Source organism: Coenobita brevimanus, chromosome 57, assembly GCF_032717465.1.
Source record: "Coenobita brevimanus isolate Jiangsu-jjx chromosome 57, ASM3271746v2, whole genome shotgun sequence".
In the NCBI taxonomy this organism is placed as follows: domain Eukaryota; kingdom Metazoa; phylum Arthropoda; class Malacostraca; order Decapoda; family Coenobitidae; genus Coenobita; species Coenobita brevimanus.
The window spans coordinates 27,557,295-27,580,963 of NC_137010.1; positions in this window are offsets into that span (position 1 = coordinate 27,557,295).

Here is a 23,669-nt window from a genome sequence, read left to right on the forward strand (position 1 = left end):
GTTTCTAGGGAACTTAGTTATAGGCACAATACTCAGGGTTGACCGCAGTAGCGACCCTTGTGGGTTTTATTTCTGTCGCACTGCCCTGTATCACTGGAGGTCACTGTCACTATTAAGTCTTTCCACACGACTCTGGGAGTTAGGGCGTCGTCACTGTATCATTTGGCTTGGGTTTACCTGAGGTGGCGCCCGGGAGTAGGAGGGAGGCCTTCCGGAGAGTCCTCCTGCAGGAGGCACTGGATCACTCTCGGGGGCGTCGTGACCCAGGCGCGTGTCTGGTCTGGGGTGCAGGGAGGCCCTTCCTTGTTAGGGCCTTGACCTGGTAGGTGGCCCTTGGGACTAGGGCCGAACAGGGCCAGGAGTCAGGCGTGCCGCCTCTCACCCCGGGCGGAGGGCCGGAACGTTCCCGACTTGGGGTCCGTGGGCTGGCCCTAGGAGACTTGGAACTGCAGTGGCCATTATGTTGGGGCACTGTCAGGGGTTGGCTGCGGCACCTTGCCTGCGAGGCATCTGTCAGGAACCGGCGTCATCCAGGGGCTGGGTGCAGGGCGCGGACCGCGCCTTCAGCGACAGGACCTCGCCACCACTCCTGGAACGGCAGCGCCTCTGGGGAACCACACCTGGAGGGAGAGAGACGGGCATCCCACGCAGCCCAGAGGTGAAGGGTGGGCCGTGCAAGGGACCTTCCCCTCCATGGAAACCCCAAGAGCTGTGGACGAAGGGCATATGATGGCCGTCCATTCCCCGACGCAGACAATGGCCATTGTTGCTGCTCCACAGCCCTCTGGGGTAGCAGCAGAAGGATGTACGGTGGCCGTTCCTTCCCCGGTACAGACGATGGCCGTTACAGCAGCGCTGCTCCCGAAGGAGGAAGAGGCAGATGAGGGACGTATGATGGCCATTCCCTCCCCGGTACGGACGATGGCCATTCCCTCCCCGGTACGGACGATGGCCGTTCCCTCCCCAGTACAGACAATGGCCATTACCACGGCTCTGCCTGCCCTACAGGAAGTAGCTGAGGGATGTACGGTGGCCATTCCCTCCCCGGTATGGATGATGGCCATTACTGCGGTGCTACTCCCGAAGGAGGAGGAGGAGGTGGACGAGGGACGTATGATGGCCGTTCCCTCCCCAGACGGACGATGGCCGTTACCGTGGCTCCACCTCTCCTGCCTTCTTCTGTCAGTGAGCGCTCAATAGCTAACTCACCGACTCCAGAGCTGCTCCCGTAGGAGGAGGAAGTAGGTGAAGGAAGTATGATGGCTGTTCCCTCCCTGACGCAGACATTGGCCATCGTCGCAGTCCCACTCCTCCTTCCTGTGCTAGTCGGCGAGCGCTCAATAGCTAACTCGCCGAGGCGGTCACCAGATGTGGCTACAGCAGGACGTACGATGGCCATTCCATCCCCAGTAGGGACGATGGCCATTACCGCGGCGCTGCAGGGGGAAACAGCTTAGGGACGTACGATAGCCATTCCCTCCCTGGTACAGATGATGGCCATTACCGTGGTGCTGCCTGCGACTGTATCTGGTGCAGTCCCACCTCAATCCTGCTGAGGACTGGTCTGGTTGAGAAGTAGTGCCGCATTCCTGCGACGTCATGGTTGGGTAGGTTGAGGGGGAGGCGGTGGCTCAATCGGTAGAGAGTTGGCCTGCAGTCCTGACGGACCCGGGTTCAAATCCCCCTGGGGCAGGGAACAGTTTAAGGATTTGAATTTCATAAAATCAGACTTTACTGATCTACCAGAAGGCCCGCCGACATGTCGTAAAAATACCCCCGCTAATACCAATACACCAGTCCTGTATGAGACAGCCCTAGCATGTATTCAATATGGACGGTGGGTGTTAGCGCCGAAGTGGTTACATGTGGAGGTGTGCGGTACGTAGGAGGGCTACTGGGCCTTGAAAGCAGGCTGTGAAGCCTATGCCCAGAGTCGGACACATAAAAAAAAAAAAAAACAAAAAAAAAAACAAGGTCGGGGCGCCGGCGCCCGTCTTGTTCTGGGCCGGTCCCACACTCACCTGGCCCGCCGTGGTGTCCTCCTGGGGTGGGGGTAGGGCTGCGGCTCCGTAGCGGTGTGGGGGGTCCGACAGCGGGGGCGGGCATATTAGTACCTTTTAAGTCTCCACAGATCATCCAGGTGTACTGATTTTATTTAAAACCATCAGTAAGTTTCTACAACTTTCCTTGAGGTGTGCAGAATGAGCAACAGGAACAGATACATTCGTGTTACCACTGTGTAGAAGAGTTGCCTTCAAAGAATAAATGAAGTCTCCATTCATCAACACCGTGAATGACCTCAACTTTCTATTAATCCGGCAGGCTCTCTGCGATAACAAAATCACCTTCATGTTTAAAATATAGGAAAAAATCTTTTTCTCGATTCCGGTACCAGGAGGATGATGTGCCAGGCTCTAATAAATTTTTGGTTTTAAGTCTGGAACCTAAAGTCTCTGCAAACTCTCTCACTAGATCATTTAGTTTATGCTGATTAAAAAAAAAAAAAAATGAGGATCAGTGCTATCGCAATCACACTGGAAGACTATATCAACACTCTTGCCATTGCTTTCTTGGTCAGAGCTACTGGTACGACATATTATATTTCCAAGGTTCTTATGTGGTACTGAGATGCGTATACTCGTATCTTGTCCACGAGCAACAGATCGTAAGGCATATGGGAAGTTTGGGTACAGAATTTCTTTTCTGTTCTTAAGCTACGGATACACCAAACGATACGAGCGAAGATACATGAGCGGGGAGGGATGAGGCGAGAGGATAAAACTCACTAAATCCTATGTAGGTGGCCACACTGAATGAGAGGGGCAGTCGCCCTGCCTACCCTCCATGCTCATCGCTACGCGATGCAGCATGTTCCAAAATGTCGCGCACTTCCTAGCGACATCCCTACTCCCCAGGCATTTGCATCATCATTCAGTCGTGCAAGTACTGCATGTTGGGGCGGTGGGGTTCTGGTAATTATGTCTACTGAACAACTTACTGGAGCCGTATACCACAGGAGGGCTGTGTGGGATCCAACTGATCCACTCCACAAAAATATTGGAGTGTTAAAGAAACACTGGGAAGATATCTGTGAGCAACAGCATACAGATGGTAAGTTATAATCTAGCATTATTTTGTCATACGATTGTTTAAGTAATGTTTGTTCCACTGTTGTAATAAAATCTATCAAGGACCGTTAATGTCTAGAATTCATACCAGTATTTAGTCCTCTGTTTCCTTTGTTACACCGTAGGCTTAAAACTAATAAATAGATAAGTATATATATGCACTATATGTATGTGCAGTATATAATTATGTAATGAACATCGAAAATTTTATTACTTATCAATACATAAATCTATGAAATATAATTCAATAGACAGTGATTGTCCAGTTGACGTTTCATTATAAGCAATCAGTAGAAACTGTGAACGTGAAATGATACACATGAAAAATCAAGAAAAATAAATCACGTGATAATTAATCTTCAAAGTATCATCAAATAAAGACATTCATATCAGTTAGACATTGAAACTTTATTCATTCATTTATCATCTAATCCAGTGTTGCCCCGTGAGGAGCGTAGGAGCCCGGGGCTAGGCAAGTTGGCCTTAACATTTAAGATGAGAGTGAACAGCTAGGACAATGACATGTCTACACCGATGAACAGCTTCTGACTATCTGTCGCCCGCGAGGTTGCCACTTCATCGCGTTGAAGCTCACCTCGCCGCTCATCACTCCCCGCTCGTCGCGTTCGGTATGGCCGTACACTTTGCGTTGTATCCTTGAACATAATATGTGCAAAAGCAGCTGTCATCACTGACTCTTCGGCTCCCTCTAGATCGCTGGATTACCAAAGCGAAAACATTTTCTAGTTCCTTTTGACCACTGCCTTAGTTCTTCAGTGCATATCAAGCAGATTTTATGGGATGCCTATAATTTTTCCTGAACTCCGTGTTTCATTCCAAAGTATGTATAATATTCCTTTTTAGTGTCTAATATTATTCTGTTGTTTCCTTGAGACTAATTCACCACAGATGTAACAGAAACTGTCCGGAAAGTTAACATATTCTTGTGTAGCCATTGCCTGATAAACTACGAATACAAATAAAAAAGTACTGTGAACTCCTTTACAAAAAATAAAACTCATACGATTCAGGACAGTAATACAGCTACACTCTCATGATATGCGTCCAAACAGTACTGAGACAAGATGTAAATGGGATACTTCTTTGTTTCCTCAACCAAACTTCTTTCTCACCTACTGATAATCTTGATCAGTCCTGTTTCAAGTCAAATAAGTGCCATTTTCCCATTTAGTTCTGTAATTCAAAGAGAAACTGTTTATGCTACCTTGTGAGACAGGCCAGAATCTGAGCTGCTCTAAATTTTTTCTGGGCTCTATGATTTCAGAAACTAATTTTGAAAACCAACCGTACGTGCTTACGAGCGAGGGCAAAGCCCTTGCGAGTCTATCGTCAAGTAGCGGCATTTTCTCACATATGAGCGGCCCAACCCAGCCCTGCCAGACCGTAGCTTTTGAGAAGCTTATATCTCAGCAACCACAGGGCCGATCACTGCGTGGTTTGTACCATATGATAGGCCATTTCTTAAACATTTGTTTTTGACAGTTTTCACTACACCCAGGCGGTGCACGTGGCACGTGACACGTGCCAGGTGCAGCCTGTCGAAAATTTTCAAAAGAGGGCCACAGGCCAGACTGTTTGTCGTAAAGGCATGAAACTTGGTAGGTAGACAGTCATCAATATACTCTAAGCATCCTGGGGGTGTAAGGCGACATTTCCGTGTTTTCGGATTTAAATGGCCTTGCTCATACTTTGCCGACAAAGGCGTTTTATTGGTATTAACATTTCAGTATACGTTTCTTTATTCAAATTTTGGAAATTGATAGGAAACAAGCGATAAATCTCGAGCCTTTTTTTTTTTTTTTTTTTTTTTTTGACCTGTGTTATCAGTCTGGGTGGACTTTACTGTTTATTCCGAGATATTTGTCTCCACGTTGATAACCCTCTCCTATAGTAAATGTTTACGCTGCATGGTGTTAACTGCCTGTTTTGACATTAATTGGTGGTGAGGTAACTTTATTATTGCCCGCCTTTAGAAGGCAGAGCGATAATGTTTTTGCCTGCTTCTGTGTGTGTGTGTGTGTGTGTGTGTGTGTGTGTGTGTGTGTGTGTGTGTGTGTGTGTGTGTGTGTGTGTTCCCATTATATCTCAAGAACGGCTAAAGGTATCAACATGAAACCTTCAGGGTATCAAGATACGGCCAAAATATAGGCGGAGTTTAAAAATGGACATTCGGGGTCAAGGTCAAGGTCACCAAAATGGCTGCCAAAGGTCAACTAGTTATTATCGCCTGCCTTTAGCACCGTTATATCTCAGGATCGACTTGAGCTATCAACATGAAACCCTCAAGGATTCAAGATATGGCCAAAATCTTGGACGAATTCTAAATGGACACTCGGCGTCAAGGTCACGGTAACCAAAATGGCTGACAAAGGTCACCTATTTTTTATCGCCTGCTTTTAGCACCACTGTATTTCATGAACGGCGTGAATTATCAACATGAAACCTTCAGGGTATCAAGATATGGCCAAGATCTTGGACGAGTTCGAAAATGGGGACTCGGGGTCAAGGTCAAGGTCACCAAAATGGATGCCAGAGATCAATTACTTTTTATCGCTCGCCTTTTGCACCATCAGGATGGAAGTAATGCGAGTATAAGTGGCTGGGGAATGGCTGGGAGAAGGAGGGAGGTGAGAAGACAGGAAGAAATCAGTAGGATAGAAGTTGTGGAAGCAATGAAGAGAGTTAAATTGGGGAAAGCCCCAGGAATTGATGGAGTGTGTGGTGAAATGCTGAAGCGTGGGGGAGAGATAGTAGTAGAATGGATGTGGAAGATGTGCAGATTGGCCTGGGAGGAAGGTAGAGTCCCGGAGGATTGGAAGTCAGGTATAATTATTCCCTGGTACAAAGGAAAAGGGGAAAAAGAAGTGTGTGGTAATCATAGGGGCATTTGTCTTCTTAGTATAATAGGAAAAGTGTATGGTAGGATACTTATTGACCGAGTTAGAGAAAGAACAGAGAAATTAGTTGGAGAAGAACAGGGAGGCTTTAGGAAGGGAAGAGGTTGTGTAGATCAGATATTCATTCTTAGATCTTTAGTGGAAAAGTTTCTAGAGAAGGGAAAGAAGTTGTATGCAGCTTTCATGGATTTGGAGAAAGCATATGACAGGGTGGATAGACAAGGATTGTGGAAAGTGTTAAGAATATATGGAGTAGATGGGAAGTTGTTGAATGGTGTGAAGAGTATGTACGATGGTGCGAAGGCTGCAATGCGTGTGGATGGTAAACTAAGTGAATTTTTCTCTTTGAAAGTTGGGTTGAAACAGGGATGTGTCATGTCTCCATGGTTGTTCAATCTGTATATGGATGGGGTTATAAAAGAGGTACAAGGTAGGGTAGTGGATGTTGGAGTGGCCCTGGTGAGAGAGGATAGTGTTTGGAAACTCCCTGTACTGTTGTTTGCAGATGATACTGTGTTGTTGAGTGAAGACGAAGGGGAGCTGCAAGGCTTGGTGGATAAGTTTGGGAGAGTGTGTAAGAAACGGAATCTAAAGGTGAATGTAGGGAAGAGTAAAGTGATGGCCTTTGAGAGAGGTGAAGTCAGTGAATGTACAGCGAGGTTGGATGGTGAGGAATTTGAAAATGTGAGTACGTTTAAGTACTTGGGTAGTGTGATGAGTAAGGATGGAGGTTTGGAGTGTGAAGTACTTGAAAGGGTACAGCAGGGAAGAAAGGTTGCTGGTTCTTTGAGAGCAGTGATAAGAAACAGGGAAGTGAGCATGGAAGTGAAAAAGTTACTACATGACAGTATTGTGATACCAACTCTAACGTATGGAAGTGAAGCTTGGACGTTGTTGGAAGGACACAAGGCAAGAGTGAGAGCAGTGGAAATGAGTTATTTAAGAGGAGCCTGTGGAGTCACATGGAGAGACAGGCTGACGAATGAGGATATAAAGGAGCGTTGTGGTGTGGATGTGGATTTGATAGGAAGCGTTATGAGGAACACACTGAGGTGGTTTGGCCATGTGGAGAGGATGGAGGGTGAAAGACTGACGAAGAGAGTGTATGTGAGTGAGGTGGAGGGGGGAAGAGGGAGGGGGAGGCCGAGGATGAGATGGAAGGATGGGGTGGAGAGGTATATGAGAGAGGGGGGTGTGAGTTGGGAGCAGGGAAGTGAAATGGCGGGGGACAGGGCGACTTGGAGGCGATTTGTTTGTGGCCACCCCAAACGGGATTGAGGCGTCTGGCAATAGACAGATAGATATCTCATGAACGGCTTGAGGGTGGAAAGGTTACAAGAGGATAAAAAAAAAAAAAAAAAGGCAGAATATAACACACAGGTGGAGGAGCGATTGGGCAAATATGATTTGGAGCAGATGGGGGACGTGGGGGGGGGGGGTGCCAGATATACACAGAAGAAATCTGTGCAGCATGTGAGGTGGTGTAAGAGGTGAAGAGAAGTCGAAAGAGGGTGCAAGGAACAGCATGGTGGAATGAAGAGGTGAGACAGGCTGTGGCACAAAAAAAGAAAGCATATAGTGAGTGGATGAGAAACAGGGGAGCAGAGGCAGTTGAGAGGCGGAAGAGAGAGTTACAGCATATGTAGAGAGGAAGAGAGAGGTGAAAAGATTAGTATGAGAGTAAGAAGAGAGTGGATGTGGAATTTGGAAGGAATTGGTGTGTACGTAAAGTGGAGGGAATGTAAGAAAATGTCCTCGAAGAGGTAAAGAGAGTTAGACAGGGTGTTACAGAAGTTAACTGGGTAGTGAAAGATAAAAATGGTAGATTACTAGTCGAGAAGGGAGAAAAAGTGAGCAGACGGAGAGGACACTTTAAGGAATTGTTGAACATAGAGGATGAAAGTAATGCGAGTACAAGTGGCTGGGGAATGGCTAGGAGAAAGAGAGTGGTGAGAAGACAGGAAGAAATCAGTGGGATGGAAGTTGTGGAACCAATGAAGAAAGTCAAAATTGGGAAAGCCCCAGGAATTGATGGAGTGTGTGGTGAAATGTTGAAGCATGGGGAAGAGACAGTAGTAGAATGGATGTGAAAGAGGTGCGCATTGGCCTGGGAGGGGGGTAAAGTCTCGAGGGATTAGAAGTCGGGTATAATTATTCCCCTGTACAATGGAAAATGGGGAAAAAAGTGTGTGAACATCATAGGAGCATTTGTCATCTTAGTGTAATAGGAAAAGTATATGGTAGGATGATTACTGACAGTCAGGGAAATATCAGAGGAATTAGTTGAAGAAGTAGAATTTAGGGAAGAGGTTGTGCAGATAATATATTCATTCTTAAATCTATATAATGGAAAAGTTTCCAGAGCAGGGAAAGATGTTGTATGCGGCCTTCATGGATTTGGAGAAAGCATATGGCAGGGTGGATAGACAAGGATTGTGGAAAGTATTAAGAATATATGGAGGTAAATGGGAAGTTGTTGAATAGCGTGGAAAGTATGTATGAGGGTGCTAAGGCTGCAGTGCGTGTGAATAGTGAACTGAGTTTTTCTATTTGAAGGTTGGACTGAAACAGGGATGTGTCATGTCTCCATAGTTGTTCAGTTTGTATATGGATGCGGTTATAAAAGAGATACAAGATACAAGCAGCCCTAATGAGAGAGGGCAGTGCATGGAAACTCCCGGCACTGTTGTTTGCAGATGATACTGTGTTGTTAAGTGAAGACAAAGGGGAGCTGCAAGGCTTGGTGAATGAGTCTGGGAGAGTGTGTAAGAAACGGAATCTAAAAGTGAATGTAGGGAAGAGTAAAGTTATGGTCTTCGAGAGAAGTGAAGTTACTGAACGTACAGTGAGGTTGGATGAGGAGGAAATGGAAAATGTGAGTGCGTTTAAGAACTTGAGTAACGTGATAAGTAAGAATGGAAGTTTAGAGGGTGAAATGCTTGAAAGGATACAACAAGGAAGAAACGTTGCTGGTTCTTTGAAAGCAGTGATAAGAAACACGGAAGTGCGCATGGAAGTGAAAAAGTTACTGCATGACAGTAATGTCATGCAAACTCTATAACGTATGGAAGTGAAGCTTGGACCTTGGTGGAGGGACACAAGTCAAGAGTGAGAGCAATGGAAATGTGGAGTCACTTGGAGAGACGGACTGACAAATGAGGAAGTGAAGGAGCATTGTGGTGAGGATGTGGATGTGATAGGAAGCGTTAGGAGAAACACACTGAGGTGGTTTGGACATGTGGAGAGGATGGAAAGCGAGAGACTGACGAGGAGAGTGTATGTGGGTGAGGTGGAGGCGGGGAGAGGGAGGGGAAGGCCAAAGATGAGGTGGAGGGATGGAGTGGAGAGGTACCGGCATATGAGAGAGGGAGATGTGAGCTGGGAGCAGGGCAGTGAAAGGACGGGACACAGAGGAGATTTGTTTGTGGCCACCCTTTACCGGATTAATGCGTCTAGCAATATATATATCATCATCATCATCATCATCATCATCAGCCGTTTAAGTATCCACTGCAAACCGGACTATCCCGACCGACGTAGGGACGATACAGTCTATGTATCTCTAGCAAGTGGCTTAGGCTGTCTGGTAGAGATTGTTTGTAGGATGAGAAGTGCTTGTAAGTGTATTGTAGTGTTGGAGTGGCTTTGGATGTGTGTGTAGTCTGTGAACCAAGTAGCCAACTGGGTGCAAGCATACTTTATAGTATGCGACACTGGTTCCACAACAGCACCCGTGGTGTCCGCCAAAGCAGTACATGGCCGGAAGAACGCTTCCAAAGTTTATTACCCTGGCGGGGCGCGAACCCTCGCTCTCCAGTGTGTGAAAACGCATACTTTACCACTGTACCTCAGAGGCTCCAAAAAATAGAGAGAGAGAGAGAGAGAGAGCCTCTGTGATACAATGGTAAAGTGTTGCATTTTCGTACACTGAAGAACGAGGGTTCGTACCCCGCCAGGGTAATAAACTTTGGGAGCGTTCTTCTGGCCACGTACTGCAGTGGTGGACATAAGGGATGCTGTGGTTGAACCAGTGTCGCATACTGAAAAGTATGCTTGCACCCAGTCGGCTTGCGCGGGCCTATTATACTTGGTTGACAGACTACACACACATACAAATCCACTCCAACACTACAATTACACTTACAAGCACTTCTCACCCTACATACAATCTCCACCAGACAGCCTAAGCCACTTCGTAGAGATATATTGGCTGTATCGGTCCCATTTAGGTCGGGATAGGCCTGTCCTGCAGGGGACACTCAAACGGCTGATGAGATGAGATCCGGTCCAGGTATATATTCAATCCCAGGTTTATATTCAAGACCCGGTATACATTCAGACAGCTCCAGATCTATTTCCTGTTTTTTTTTCTTTTTCTTTTCTTACGTTTTTGAGTAGGCACAGATTTTATAGTTCGTTCCTTGACCTCCAGCCATTTTCGTAAGTGCTTCACGCCTTCACATGTCACCACTTCGGAACTATCGCTCACCGTCCATACCTAAGACATGCTAGTTTTGGTGTGATGGTGTTACCGGAGCTTATAAGACATGTCGATGGGCCTTGCGGAAGATAAGTAAAGTCTATTATACCGAAATGCACATCCTCAGACTTCCCTGCCCCAGCCGGGGATTGAACTCGCGTCCTTTCAGACAACAGATCACCTCTCTAACCACTTGAGCAGCACCTACCTTGAGATCCATTCACATCCACCCAGGTCAGCTTAGTTCTATCCTGGTGTGTAAAGTTTATTTCAGTCAGCTTGATATCAGTCAGCTTTATCCCTTCAGTTCAGTTACGTATTATAATTTTATTCTTGCTCCAACCACACGATTACATTTAGCTTCATAAAACACCCTGGTACTGATGGGTTTGTGAAGGCTATGTTAAACCCTGCATTCAAAGAGTGCATTGGCAAGTGGATAAAATCGCAAGAAAATAAGGCACTGGATGAAGAGGTTAAAAGCCTCAGAATGGCATTGGAGGCTATGTAGTTCCACACACACACACACACACACACACACACACACACACACATATATATATATATATATATATATATATATATATATATATGAGGTGGAGAGTGGTGGAGGAAAAGAGTAAGAAGTGGCTAAAGTGGTTACAGGACAGGGGTTCAACTGAAATAGGAAATAATTATACTGAGAGCAAGAAGCACGTAAAGAGACTAGTGAAGAGGAAAAAGGAGGTAAATGATGATTTAGGAAGAAAAATGAATGCGAAGTACTCTGAAAATAGGAAGTTATTCTGGAAAGAGGTGTGGAAATGTAGGAGTGAAAGCGGTAAGAAATGTGATGGTGTGAAGTTCGTAGTTGGTATATTATAAACCCATGGGGATGAAGTAAAGACCAGACGGAAAGAATATTTTGAAAGCTTGACGAATGGGAACAGAGAGAGCAGAGCGACTGTAAAAATGGTTGGTTTGGGGGGGAGGGGGTGCAGAGAAGGAATGCAGTACCAGGAGACGTGACACTCGCACAGGTGAAGAGTGCTGTGAAGCGGCTGAAAAATGGGAAAGCAGCTGGGGTTGATGAGGTGTATGCAGAGATGCTTAAGTGTAGTGGAGAGTGGAATGAAGTGCTTGTTGGAGATATGTAAGAAGGCATGGATGAGTGAAACTGTGCCTGCAGAGTGGAAAAAGGCCGTGATTGTACCTCTGTGGAAAAATAAAGGTGAGCAAAGTGAGTGCAAGAATTATCGTGGCATAAGTTTACTGAGTGTGGTAGGGAAGGTATATGGAAGAATTATTATGGAGAAAGTAAGACAGCTATCATCAGTCCTAGTGAGTGATGAACAGAGTGGCTTTAAGAGTGGCAGAGGATGTATGGATCAATTACAGGCAGTGAGTTAGATAGCAAAGAAGGCTTGTGAGAAGGACCATAAGGTGTTTATGGCATTCATGGATCTGGAAAAAGCAAACGACAAAGTGGACAGAGAAGGATTGTGGAAAATTTTGCGCAAATATGGTGCAGGTGGTAAGTTGCTAGGTGCCGTCAAGAGATTTTTTAATGGTAATGAAGCATTTGTAAGGGTTAATGGGCATCTAAATGGTTCACGATCAGTGTGGGCGTGCGACAAGGCTGTGTGATGTCCCCATGGTTGTTCAATGTATATCTGGATGGGGTGATGAGAGAAGTAAAAACACGAGTCATGGAGAGAAGGATGCATGGCGTTGGTAATGAATGGTGATGGATGGAATATATCAAATTTTATGTATGCTGATGATCCAGTACTGCTTGCAAGTACCGGACGAGAACTTGGTTGGCTAGTGCAGAGTTTTGCCGATGTCTGTGGAAAAGAGTAAAGGGATGGTTACTGAGAGAGAAGGTGACTCCCAGTGCGATGTTACAGTGAATGGAAAGAGACTGAATTGATGACAGAGTTCAAATACCTGGGTACAGTAATAGAAAAAAAAGGAAAATATGTAGAAGTTGAAAGTAGAGTTACACAAGGAAGAAAAGTAGCTGGTGCAATTAAGGCCTTGATAAGAAACAGAGGCTTGAGTGTTGCAGCTGCACGAGGCTTATATGAAGGAGTGTTAGTGCCAACTTTAACATATGGATGTGAGACTATGGTGTGGCATGAAAATGAAAAGTCAAGAGTAAGAGCAGTGGAGATAGGACTGCTGAGGAATGTATGTGGAGTACAGAGCGTGGATAGGATATGAAATAATGTGATTCGTGAAAGATGTGGAGTGAGGAAGTCGGTGGACACCAGAATCGAAGAGAGTGTACTGAGATCGTATGGTCATGTGGAGAGAATGGATAACAATAGAGTGGTGAAAAAGGTATATCTGTGCGAATTTGAAGGAGGGAGGAGGCGAGGTAGGCCAAGAAAAAGGTGGAGAGATATGGTGAATGAGTATGTGAGGAAGAGAGGTTTGGAAGTTGGTGAGGCTAGGGACCTGACAAGAGATCGAGCTGGCTGAGTGAATGTTGTGAAAAGTGCATGATCAGGGATTTGACTCCCTTTTTAAAGTGGCAGCGTCCGGATTTACTCAACTGGATGCGTTTATGTGAAGCTACAGAACGTGGTGAATGGGTTTGGCGTATCTGATAAAGCCAGGATTCCGGGGGCTTGATTGACGAGTGAATGGAAGCATGGTCCATTGGATTGAGCAAATCTGGGCTGTCTGGACATTGCTACTCCTCACCCTGCCCTGGGGTGGGAAAGGAGGTCCGGATGATATATATATATATATCATCACATCTCATCAGCCGTTTGAGTGTCCACTGCAGGACCGGCCTATCCCAACCGAAGCAGGGACGATACAGCCAATGAAACTCTACCAAGTGGCTTAGGCTGTCTGGGAGAGATTGTATGTAGGGTAAGAAGCGCTTGTAAGTGTAATCGTAGTGTTGGAGTGGCTTTGGATGTGTGTGTAGGCTGTCAACCAAGTGTAATCGGTCCGCGCAAGCCGATTGAGTGCAAGCATACTCTACAGTATGCGACACTGGTTCAAGCATAGCACCCCTGATGTCCGCCAATGGAGTACGTGGCCAGAAGAACGTTCCCAAAGTTTATTAACCTGGCGGGGCGCAAACCCTTGTTCTTCAGTGTACGAAAATGCACACTTTACCACTGTACCACAGAGGCTCCTTGAGAGTGAAATGGCTGGGAAGCATGCCGGCACGTGACTGGCTACAGCATAGCTGGGTCTTTCGGGTGTGGGCAATCAGGCAAGTTAGCTGCCTACTGCGACTGCAACACAATGGCGAGGTGTTCAGGAAGTTAGCCAAAGAAACCTTGATGGACTCTGAAAGAATAATAATGGCCCCCAGTCCCGTGCAGCCCTTAAATGGGCAGGGGGTGCTAAGAATCTCACGGTTGCCTCACTTACAATCTAATTCCTTTGTCAATGCAAAAAATACAATTAAAATTGGTAACTGGAATGTGAGAACGCTATATCATGACGGTAAAATCGATGAGTTAGTGAAGGTTTTTCAAAATTACGGACTTGATATTTGTGCTCTGACAGAAACTAGATTAACTGGAGTCGATAAGTTGGATTTGGAGGATGGTATACGTTTATTGATATCTGGTCGACAGGACGGAATGCATTATCAGGGAGTAGGATTGTTGCTGGGTTGTAAAGCAAATCAGGCTTTATGTGAGTGGGATCCTATAGATGAGCGATTGCTATACGCACGGTTTAAATCAAATCATGGCAACATCAGTCTGTTTGTGTGTTATGCACCTACTAATGATGCACTCGATGAAAGGAAAGACACATTTTATGAAAAGTTGCAAGGAGTAGGAAGGGTACCTAGACATGATGTTTTGATCTGCGTTGGAGACTTTAATGCAGTAATGGGCTGTTCAAATGAGGGATTTGAGGCATGTGTGGGTAAGATGGGAGTTGGTAGTAGGATGAGTGAAAACGGAGTGAGGTTTGGAAGCTTCTGTCTAGCAAATGACTTAGTCATCGGGGGCACACTCTTTCAGCATTGCAATATACACAAGACAACTTGGGTGTCGCCGTGTGGAAAATATAAAAATCAGATTGATCACATCGCTATCAGTAGGAGGCATAGAAGTTCTCTGCTAGATGTTCATGTTAAACGGGAGCGGATATTGGTAGTGACCATCAACTCAGCATTGCAAAAATAAGGTTTAAACTTAAAAATCAGAAGAAGGAAAAATCTGGTGTTGGTAGATACGATATTGTTAAGCTTAGAAGGGAAGGAGAAGAAAAGGAGGAATTCAGATTAGAATGCAGAAATAGGTTTTTGGTGTTGGAAACGTTGGAAGAGGGGGAGAGAAGTGTAGATGAGATGTGGGAGGATGTGAACAAAGTTTTGAATGAGACTGCTGAATGTACGATTGGAAGGAGACATAGATTCAGGAGAAAGAAATGGATATCAGAGGAAACGTGGGATATGATAAAAAAGAGAGGTGAGGCTAAATTGAGGAGTGAGATGCAATGCGTTGATGAACGAGAGATTGAATTAGCAAGAGCTGCGTACTGGAGTTTGAATTCAGAAGTAAGAAGGTTAGCTAGGAGAGATAAAAGAAGATGTGTGGATGAAAAGGTTGCAGAGACTGAAATCCTAATAAACAAAAATGATGGACAGAGTCAAAGAATAGCATATGAATCGATTAGAGAACTGAGTGGTAATGCAGGTAAACGCAAGGAAATACCAATTAGAGACAGGGAAGGAAATTTATTGACCAAAGATGGAGATATTAAAAATAGATGGAAAGAGCATTTTGAGACAGTTCTTAATAGACCAATACCACCAGAAGAGGATATACCGTCTGCTCAGGAAGATTTAAATATAGAAACAGGAGAGTTGAGGCTTGCAGAAGTGGAGAAAGCAGTAAAACAGTTAAAGAATAATAAGGCACCAGGGGAGGATGGTTTATTTCCGGAAATGTTTAAAGTGGAGGGGGATAGATTAATAATGATCTTGACCAAGCTATTCAATAAGATATGGGTGACGGGGTTACTACCATCAGTTTGGAAGAATGGTGTAATTGTTAAAGTTCCGAAGAAGGGAGACCTGAGTGAATGTGGTAATTGGAGGGGAATCTCTTTGTCACCGATAGCTTTGAAAGTTTTCAGTAGTGTTGTTAAATAGGTTGGAGCCGGTGGTTGAGGGTATTCTGAGGGATGAACAGGCTGGTTTTAGAAAGGGACGTGGTTGCAATGATCAGATCTTTATAGTTAGGCATTTGATGCAGCAAGTTAATGAAATGAGAGTACCGTTAAGTCTTTGTTTTGTTGATTTTGAAAAGGCTTTTGATAGTGTTTCGAGAGAGTCTATGGGGAAGATCATGAGACATTATGGAATACCAGAGGAGTTTGTGAGGGTCATTATGAACATGCATGAGGACACATTTTGTAAAGTGATGGTTGATGGTTGTCTGAGTGATTCGTTTGAAGTCAAGTCCGGAGTAATTCAAGGTGGTGTTCTATCGCCTTTACTATTTATATTGGTCATTGATTACATTATGAAACGTGTTGGAACAGAAACAGGTGCAGGTATACTTTGGGGAGAGAACAGGAAACTTTTGGATTTAGATTATGCAGATGATATAGTTTTGATTTGTGATGGGCCAGAAGAGATGCAGAGAGTGTTGGACTGTTTGGTGAGTGAAGGTCGCAAGGTGGGTTTGGTTATTAATTGTGGAAAAACTGAAATAATCAATATGAATATGGAAAATGCGCAGGAATGTGTAATTGGAGGTATGGTCGTAAAGCAAGTTGATAGGTTTAAATATTTAGGTACTTATTTAGCCAAGGATGGTTCTTTGAACTTTGAATTCGAGGAAAGGTTAAAGAAGGCTAATCAGGCAATGGGAATGCTTAAAAATATTTGGAATAATAATTTCTCTGTGCATACAAAAATCAAACTTTATAAGGTAATGGTTAGGAGTATCTTAATTTATGGACACGAGTCTTGGTACAGCACAGTGACTATGGAAAATAAATTCTTGGTGTTTGAAAATAAAGCACTTAGAAGAATATTAGGAGTTAAGTGGTGGGAAAGGATACCAAATAGTAGAATTAGAGAAATAACGGGAGTGCAGCCGATCGATGAATATGTTAGATTCTCACGATGGAAGTGGCTAGGACATGTGTATAGGAGACAGGGAATAGTACGAGGTACACCAGGGTGGGTGGCACCTGGTAGGAGAGGTAGAGGAAGGCCAAAAGAGACGTGGGTGAGGACATTGAGACGGGAAGCTGGAGGTGAGTGTTGGGGAGATCTTGAGGAGTTAGCACAAGATAGGATGTGGTGGTGTGAGTTCATCGAGGCCCTATGCATCCCCGAGGGTGCCACAGGAAATGATTGATTGATTGATTGATATATATATATATATATATATATATATATATATATATATATATATATATATATATATATGGAGCCTCTGTGGTACAATGGCAGAGTGTGCGTGTTGTACACGGGTGGACCAGGGTTCGCACCCCACCAGGGTAATAAACTTTGGGAATGTTCACCCGGCCATGTACTGCATTGGCGGAAACAAGGGGTGCTGTGGTTGAACCAGTGTCGCTTACTGAAAAGTCAGCTTGCACCCAGTCGGCTTGCGCAGGCCGATTACACTTGGTTCACAGACTACACACACATCCATAGCCACTCCAACACTACAATTACACTTATAAGCACTTCTCACCCTACATACAATCTCTACCAGGCAGCCTAAGCTACATTTGCTGTATCGTCCCGACTTCTATCAGGATAGGCCGGTCCTGCAGTGGATACTCAAATGGCTGATGATGATATATATATATATATATATATATATATATATATATATATATATATATATATATATATATATATATATACACTGTACGTACACACACATTCATACATACACAAGTATGTATGTATGCATGTAAAAATATATATATATATATATATATATATATATATATATATATATATATATATATATATATACCGTATCTCTCTCTCTCTCTCTCTCTCTCTCTCTCTCTCTCTATATATATATATATATATATATATATATATATATATAACAGAATGTTGGTGGAGAAGAGAGAGAAATTATGGAGATGGAAGGAACACTTTGAGGATTTGTTGAATGTAGAGAGTGAGAGCAGTGCAAGTATAAGTGGTTGGGGAATGGCTGGGAGAAAAAGAGATGAGAGGAGGGAGGAAGAGATCAGTAGGGCGGAAGTAGTGGAAGCAATGAAGAAGATAAAGATGAGAATGGCCCCAGGAATTGATGGAATATGTGGGGAAATGCTGAGGTATGGGGGTGAGATTGTAGTGGAGTGGATAGGGAAGTTGTGTAGATTGGCTTGGGAAGACGGAAGGATTCCAGAGGACTGGAAATCAAGTATAATTGTTCTTTTATTCAAAGGAAGAGGAGAGAGAGACGTATGTGGTAACCACAGGAGTATTTGCCTTCTTAGTGTGACTTGAAAAATATATGGAAGAATACTCATTGACAGGGTTAGGCATATGACAGAGGAGCTAGCTGGAGAAGAACAAGGGGGATTTAGGAAGGGAAAAGGGTGTGTAGATCAGATATTTGTTCAAAGATGTAGTGGAGAAGTATCTACAGAAGGGAAAGAAAGTGTATGCTGCCTTCACGGACTTGGAGACAGCTTATGACAGAATAGATAGGCAAGGTATGTACAAGGCATTAAGAATATATGGAGTGGAGGGGAAATTGTTGAGTGCTGTGAAGAGTATGTACGAAGAAGCTAGGGCTACGGTGCGAGTGGATGGTGAGCTGAGTGAGTAGTTTGATCTCAATGTGGGAATGGGTTGTGTGATTCCATGGCTGTTTAATATATACATGGATGGGGTTGTAAAGAAGGTGCAAGATAGGGCAGTGGATGTGGGGGCGGCTCTAATGAATGAGGGTGAGATTTGGATGATTCCGGCGTCGCTGTTTGCTGATGATACAGTATTGTTGAGTGAAGATGAATGGGAGTTGCAAGGTTTGGTGAATGAATTTTGGACAGTGTGTTGGAAGGGGAATCTGAAAGTTAATGTAAACAAGAGTAAAGTTAAGGTGCTTGAGAGGAACGAAGTCACAGAATGTACAGTGAGGTTGGATGGTCAAGATATGGAGAATGTGAGTGCATTCAAGAACTTGGGTAGTGTGATGAGTAAGGATGGAACTTTGGGGGATGAAGTGCGTGAAAGGGTACAGCAGGGAAGGAAGGTTGTTGGTTCACTGAAAGCAGTGATGAGAAATAGGGAGGTGCGTATGGAAGTTAAGAAGTCTCTGCACGATAGTATTGTGATCCCTACCCTGACGTATGGAAGCGAGGCGTGGACCTTGCAAGAGGGGAACAAGTCAAGAGTGAGAGCAGTGGAAATGAGTTACTTGAAAGGGGCATGTGGAGTGACATGGAGGGACAGGTTGACGAATGAAGTGAAGGAACGTTGTGGGGTGGATGTGGATGTGGTTGAGAAGATTAGGAGAAATACACTGAGGTGGGTTGGACATGTGGAGAGAATGGAGAATGAAAGACTGACTAAGAGGGTGTATGTAGGTGAGGTGGAGGGAGGGAGAGGGAGGGGTAGACCGAGGATGAGGTGGAGGGATGGAGTAGAAAGGTATATGAGGGAGGGGGGAGTGAGTTGGGGGGAGAGCAGTCAAATGGTGGGTGACAGAGTGACTTGGAGGCGTTTTGTCTGCGGCCACCCTTTGCGGGATTAGGGCGTCGGGCTAATATATATATATATATATATATATATATATATATCCTTAATATTCTCTCTTATTTGTATCGTTTTAACATTTGCAGCGTTTTCATCAATAACATACAAGAGGGTTTTGACGTGTTCTATCCGGAATAAATCGCAAAAGAAAGGGTGTTATGAACTCTCCATAGCCACTTACAATACGACCCTAAGTCGTTTCGTCTGCCTTGCTGTTCACCTGAATGATTTATGTCAGTACAGATCGATGCATGTGAAGACCATGAGGGTGTGTGCCAAAAAGCAGCCTTATCAGCGCTTTGTTTCCACACAGAACAATGAGTGTCTTTAACCCTTTCAACCGCAGGACGCTTTTTTTTTTTTTTTTTTTTTTGTGGTATTCTTGCAGTATTTACACATTTGTATTTAGCTTTGGGGATTTTTTTTTTCTTTTCAAAAGTAGGTTGTATACAACCTTCATAAACCCCTTACGACAATATTTACACGCCTGCATTCAGCCTAGGGAAGACTCTGAATCCCTTCATCACTACTCGTACAGATAAATAAAATAATTCGGAAAAAAACTCTGATAGTAGCATAATCAAGGTAAATAATACGTGGTCGCAGTGAAAGGTAAAGGTCGTTTCAGGTCCTCTCAGGGCCATCGGATCGTTTCAGGTCAGTCCACATGGCTTCAAGGTGGTACCGGTAGGTGGTGGCGACCGTCATCCACTTGTTTGATGCAGAACCACCTACTTCTCCTCTCACTTTTGTCATTCTCTTTCTGTGTCTTCCCTCCTTTCTTCTTATTTATATTTTTCTTGTTGTTTCGTACCACTTTTTAAACAGCCACGAAAGTACCAACAGGTCTGTTGCTGTTTGCTTTCCTTTGTACTCCCTTGTACTCTTCTTTCCACATCTGGTGACTCTACACTTTATGATAAGTCCAGTGGTTTCCTGTAAGTTGGAAACTATTTACAACGCTGAGTGGTAACCGTATGACCGAAAAAAAAAAAAAAAAACTGAGTTATGTGGAGATTACTTTGGTGCTCCCGTTAATTGGATGGAGAGACGCAAAAGAGGCGCCCTTCCGGCTCCACACTGTTCCCTGAGCCTCACTGTGGCGAGGTACCACAAGGGAGCATCGGTTCATTGCATGGGATGGCTTTGCAGGGGTGGCCACTTGTCTGCCGTTGCTGGGTCTGCTCGGTTGACATACGGGGCCTACTAAGCAATAACAACAACAGATAGCTTCAGTTAATACCTAAGAAAGAGCGAGCAAAAATCAGCCCTATAGCTGCCCTGATTTCATTTTTCCTTTCTTCTTTCTCTCTTTTATTCTTTTTAATAAGTTTACTTAGATAGGAAATGGCAAGGAGATGGACATGGGAGGGTGCAAGCGATTAGTGGGGCATGACGGGGGGAGTACACCCTGTGAAAATGGCACTAGTAGGTCAGTCGATAAGGCAGAATTCACGGGTTTGTCTTGTGATATACATATCACCAGTGTCATCATCACTAATATTTGGAACATCCAATATACGGATATCATCACTAACATCAACAACATCATCAATAACATCAAGAATATGAACATCAGCATCAGTATTATCACATCAGTAACATCACCAAGACATCAATATCATCACTAATATAAAGCTATTAGTAACAGCAGCAATATAATAACATCTCCAAGAACATCATCATCATTACCATCAAGAACAATTCTGACCTCGCCATCACCACCACTCCCATCAGTCTCACCCTAACTACCAATGGTATCAACAGAATCAGCACTAGCAGCATTAGTAATACCAGCAGCATTTCGCTATGAGTACCCCCCAAACATTTAAAAGCAATAACATCAAATTAATATCATCGCCAACATCAGCAATAGTACCATTACATCACTAGTGCCGCCAGCATCAATAACGTTAACGTCATCACTGATATCATCAACACCCCCAGTAACATCATTAGGGGCACCACCAATACCATCAACATCACTGGTCATCAACAGTATCGGTATCAGTACCATCATATCACTAGCATCACCATCAACATATACAATAAGCATCAGTAACATCATCAGCACCATTAAACAACACTGGAAACATCACCAGGAACAATTCAAACATCGTCATATCTAACAGCATCAACAACACCATCATCATACATCAGCAACAACATACATAATACTACGACATCGGCAACAACATAACCATCATTATCTACACTACAACATCAGCACCAGCAACATCAACATCATATTATCTAACACTACATAAACATCAACAACGTCAACATCATATCTAACACTACATCAACATCAGCAACATCATCACATTTAACGCTACAACATCAGCAAGAACACTAACATCATCACTATATCTACATTATAACATCAACATCAGCAACAACATCAGCATCAGCATCATCACTACAACATCAGCAACAACGACAACATGAACGAAGGAAGGGGCCTGGGAGGGGAGAGCTGGCAGAGGTTACAGACCCCGTACTCTCTCGACACACCCGCCATTTTGGTTCACACACCCCACACACACCGCCATTTTGGTTCACTCACACACCTCATACATCGCCATTTTAGTTCCAAGTGCACCCAGCAGTTAGGGGGCATACTGTTCCGTTACTGACCAACTCCGTCATTTTGGTTCTAAGTACACCAAAAAGATATGGGGTAATTTTTTTCCGTTAATGACCGTACTCGCCATTTTTGTTCACCGTGCTCATGACTCCGCCAGTTTGGTTCCCATTGCACTTAACAGTTAGCGGTATACTAGGCCAAACATTTATTCACTCCGCCATATTGGTTCTGGCTGCCTACTGTATATCCGCTGTTCGGGTGCGGGGTGTGCGTGAGCGTTAAAAGTGGCTGGGGTTGAGAATCACAAAACAACTTACGGTTATCGTACTCTCGTAACTAACATATGTTCTTGCGTACCAGACATGGACTGAGTCTGCAGTCTACTTGTCCTGCCTACTTTGCAATAACAGATCTTACCCGTTTATATAGCCGGCATTAAAATTAGTTCCCTGGCGTTGGTCATTCAAAGGTACTGTAACATAATGTCTGACGATTTTATTCATTTATAGGGACAACTTTAGCAGCTAAACACTTCAGTTACATCTCCGTACTAAACGGATTAGCGAGACGGCTTTTAACCCGTTCATTACAAGAGATTTCTCCAAATCTAAATCAAATCACTTGGAGTCGACAATAATTAAGAAAGAAATAAAGAAAAAAGAAAGTACGGTAATCCTGCTGAAGTGGTAAAAGTTTGAGGGCCTGAATTTATTGTAGTAATTTAAAAAAAATAATAAAAACACTATTCAACGAAGCCTTTTTAAATGATTGTACTCTATGTCCCATTTCAATAGCTATATTTTGTTTTACTACCACTACTACTACTATTATTATTATTATTATTATTATTATTATTATTCCCCCAGTATCCCTGCTTGTCGTATGAGGCGACTAAAAGGGTTGGCGGAGGGTTAGTGCCCCTTCCCGGAAAACAGCTAACTAAATAGACGAACAAGAAGCCACGGACAAGGACTGACCAAAAGATGACGATCAAGGACCGGACAAAGGACATGGTACGGATCGCGACGTGGAATGTAAGGGGTGCAAATGATGAGGTGAAAGAAAGAGAGATTGTCCAGGTGCTTGAGGGTGCGAAAGTGGATGTATGTGGAGTAACTGAAACTAAATGGCGAGGAAAGAGTGTGAGAGAATGGGTATATGGATGGAGTATATGTGCAGGAGTAGGTGAGAATGAGAGGGCAAAAGGAATGTGTATTGTTGTGAGTAAAATATGGAAGAGGAACATAAGAGAGTATGGATTAGTTGGCTCAAGTATTGTGTCAGTATGATTGAAAGTTGGAATACAAATGTGGGCGATTGTGTGCGTGTATGCGCCAACGCAAGATCGTGCGAGCAGGATGAGAGAAGAGTTCTGGACAAATGTGGTAATGTGCATGGAAAAGTTTGGAAGGAATGAGAGAGTGTTTCTGATTGGTGATATGAATGATAAAGTAGGGAATATGAAGGTGGATGGAATAGTTGGTGAGTGGGGTGTGCCTGCTGAGATAGATGAGAATGGTATACGAGTATAGTGCGTTAGTGAACATTTGTGTTGGGAGGGGGTTGGTGATAGCCAATAACCACTTCAGGCACAAAATAATCCACAGGTATACATGGCGAGTGATGAGAAGGGTGGGTAGTGAACCGAATGAAAGGAAGGCAATGATTGATTATGTGTGTGTGGATGAAAGGATGCGAAGATGTGTAATGGATGCAAGAGCATATGGAGGTTGGAGGAGTGGACTTTCTGACCACTACTTGGTGGTGGCCAGAATCAAGATCCAAGTAAGATGGAGAAATAGAAGTAGGGAAGGATGGGAGGAAGGAGTAGATGCAAGGAGTG